Below are 3951 nucleotides of genomic sequence, written 5' to 3'. Positions count from 1 at the left end.
ATTCAGGTAGTGTGGGCTTGTCACTGTACCATTTACAAAGTGTAGGGCAGTTCTGTACCGACTGGAGACACCTGCCCACACTTTAACACCGCCACCACCAAAAGCTCGTCTGGTGACGACAGTGGCTGATGTATAGCGCTCTCCTTGGCGTCTCTAACATCACTAGTGGCCATCATTTCTGCTCAGCGTGAATCGACTTTCATCATCAGAGAATAGCACTGAGGCCCACTGGTCCGTCGTCCAGCGTAAATGCTCCCCGGCCCATCCAAGACGATGACACCTGTGTCTGGTGGTGGGGTCAGGTACACTTGCAGGTCGTCTAGCATACAGACCACGCTGATGTAAAGGGTTTCAAATGGTCTGATGTGACACTTGGGTGCCTCTCACCTCCCTTAACCATGCCTGGAGTTGAGTGGCATTCATCATCCGGTTTCTCAGGGCATTGTTCACAATGTAGCGGTCATCAGCATGGGATGTGGCCRAAGGMCGTCCACTTCTACACCTTTCTGTGACTCTTCCAGTCTCTCTGTATCTCTGTTACAACCTGCTGATGACACTCTGTGACAGTCTAAGCTCAGTGACCACGTCCATCTGAGATCCCACTGGCAAGGTACTGTTGATCCATTGTTAGGTGTCGTCTTGGTCTCATGATGTCAAAATGTGAACAGCATGATGGGGACGACTGTTTAAACACCAGATCTAATTGAACCAGGACATTTATTGGTCGATTCAAGAATGAAACACCTGTTGTGAATTTTGCCGTTAAGCTCCTTGTTAGAAAACAGCAACTTGTGCAAAAAGAACTTAAACATATAACAGTTGGATATATGCRTTCAAAAGCTTAGAGAAGGTCACATTAAGTTCACCTGTAAAGGTTTAAATGCATTTTAGGCTCGTCCAGAAATTTCACCCAAAAGCCGAATATCCCAAACTTTTTGTGAGTAGTGTGTGTGTGTGTCTGTGTGTAGAGAGAGATATTTTGGGCAATTTTTATTACTTTCTTCAATTTTTATTACTTTCCTCAAAGTCAAAAGATTAACTACACTAAGTTTACTACGTCTTCAAACAATTTGAAGCTTCAGATAGGTTTATTGATAATGTCTGAGTTAATAAGAGACACACCTGTGGATATGAATAAAGGCACACCTGAGACACACTGCTTCCTTGTGTAACATCATGGAAAACTTGAAAGAAATTAATCAAAATGTCWGGAAGAGAATTGTGGACCTGCACAAGTCTGGTTCAATTTGGGTGTAATTTCCTGATGCCTGAAGGTGCTTTATGACCTTCTGTAAACTTTAACAGTCATCTTACTATCTTATCACCCCGTTCATTTCAGTTTGGCCTTTGGACACTGATATTATATCCTGACAGTGTGTGGATGTTCCACTGTAATTATTCTTTGAAATAATAATCTTTGGTTCTGTCTGTTAATCTATCAGTCTTTAGTTGTGAATCACTGTCAAATGGTGACTTTTTACGTTCTTGATGTATCACTGGAAGAGAAGATTAATAGTTTTTTCCTGCCCGCATTCTGTGAAGGCAGCAGGGCAGAAAACTCAAAGACTCAGAAACAGAAAACATTGTAGTCTGAATCACAAACAATAATCAGACACTGCTCTGGCTGTTCTTTTTTGTTGATCAAAGGTAAAAGTTTCAAACTGATGCACCAAAATAGAGTCTAAAAAACTCACCATGTTGAAGAGTTTGATTGTGCAGCAACTTCTTCAACTACCACTGATTTTTATTTGATTCATTTATCTTAAATAAACTCACCAGAAATCCCTGCAGCTCCGTTTGTCTTCAGATGTTGAATTCACCGAGACATCTCACTGAAAGTCTGCTGAGTGAAAGACTAAAGTTCAGAGTCAAACCAGGAAACAATCTGATTTTATGACAGAGTCAAATAAATCAACCACAGACGTGTTGTATCAAGTCCATAAAGCTCCTNGGAAGAGAATTGTGGACCTGCACAAGTCTGGTTCAATTTGGGTGTAATTTCCTGATGCCTGAAGGTGCTTTATGACCTTCTGTAAACTTTAACAGTCATCTTACTATCTTATCACCCCGTTCATTTCAGTTTGGCCTTTGGACACTGATATTATATCCTGACAGTGTGTGGATGTTCCACTGTAATTATTCTTTGAAATAATAATCTTTGGTTCTGTCTGTTAATCTATCAGTCTTTAGTTGTGAATCACTGTCAAATGGTGACTTTTTACGTTCTTGATGTATCACTGGAAGAGAAGATTAATAGTTTTTTCCTGCCCGCATTCTGTGAAGGCAGCAGGGCAGAAAACTCAAAGACTCAGAAACAGAAAACATTGTAGTCTGAATCACAAACAATAATCAGACACTGCTCTGGCTGTTCTTTTTTGTTGATCAAAGGTAAAAGTTTCAAACTGATGCACCAAAATAGAGTCTAAAAAACTCACCATGTTGAAGAGTTTGATTGTGCAGCAACTTCTTCAACTACCACTGATTTTTATTTGATTCATTTATCTTAAATAAACTCACCAGAAATCCCTGCAGCTCCGTTTGTCTTCAGATGTTGAATTCACCGAGACATCTCACTGAAAGTCTGCTGAGTGAAAGACTAAAGTTCAGAGTCAAACCAGGAAACAATCTGATTTTATGACAGAGTCAAATAAATCAACCACAGACGTGTTGTATCAAGTCCATAAAGCTCCTCTGACGAGGGAATAAAGGCAAAGCAACTATGTGTACTGATGAGGGAAGTGGCTGCAGCGGTGACAGGTGAGAGAGAGCAGGGAACGATAGGAGTTGCTTGCTGACTGAGGAACAGAAACAAAGTAACTAAGACTTAAAATAAAAACAACAAAATCTAAGAAAAGCAGAAAGCACAGATCCTGATGAAAAAAATAAAATAAAATAAAACTTTCTCATATTTTATGGTAGCTTTCACTGCTGGATGATCTGTTCTAAAAGATTAAGGGCCGGTTTCGCAGACAATATTAATATACGCACACTTTTCACCTGCCGTGAGAATGTGCAGCAGCCACGCAAAGTTTTTCAGTCGACTGTTGAATCCACAGAAATATGACTCTGTTGTGTTTTCTGGATGTAAGGAGCATGTGAACACGCTGTTAGATTTTTTTTATTTGAGTTTTTATTGTTAAAACGCGAACAATCATGAAACTGAACCCCSGGACTGAAAATCATTTAACCTCAGATAAGAAAATAGATCAGTCTAAAAATGATCAAAAGAACCTCAGTCCAGTCTGTAAACTGGTTTTATATTTTTGTCACATAGTTGAAAACCTTTTGGGTCCCGGCCTGGAAAAGCCCGACACATTATATGCGGCATAAAAAAATTTATAAAATAAAACTGAAGAGAGGAAGCAAAATCGGATGCAAATGGTGGCTCACTGTACGGTAAGAATAATTTTTTTCTGTTTGTCTTCTGGCTGATGCTGAGTTGATCTGTGGCCGTAGCGCAGCAGGCTCACGCTTTGGTAACTCACGCCAAGCGCGCGCACCCTCACCAGCTGGGAAGGTGTTCATATGTGTCAACCCCTTTGGTGGTTTACCGTCTAATGAGCCTCAAAAATCTATAGTTTTTACTAAAAATCCATAGGCTACCACTCGTACCCGCGCGTGGCGGTGGGGTGGGGGTCAGTCGTCTGTGAAGATGACAGCACCTGCTGTAACACAGGAGCAAAGGAGAGCAGAAAAAGTGGACAACTTGATGTTTATGTTTATTGTTATTATTTTGTTATGTTTTTTTTACGTCCATTCAACGCTGTGTTCAACTAAATAGACAACAACTAACCAGACTTCAATATCACATTCAGGAGATGTCTGTAAATTTCAGGAAAATCTCAGACTTTGGTTATCCTGTGCAAATACGCCACATAAAACAATGACACCCCACTCCTTATTTAGACAGTTTTCTCACTCATTCTCCATTTAATGTATAATTTTCCTGCA

Source organism: Austrofundulus limnaeus, unplaced genomic scaffold, assembly GCF_001266775.1.
Source record: "Austrofundulus limnaeus strain Quisiro unplaced genomic scaffold, Austrofundulus_limnaeus-1.0 Scaffold503, whole genome shotgun sequence".
Lineage (NCBI taxonomy): Eukaryota > Metazoa > Chordata > Actinopteri > Cyprinodontiformes > Rivulidae > Austrofundulus > Austrofundulus limnaeus.
This window is presented reverse-complemented; position numbering follows the sequence as displayed.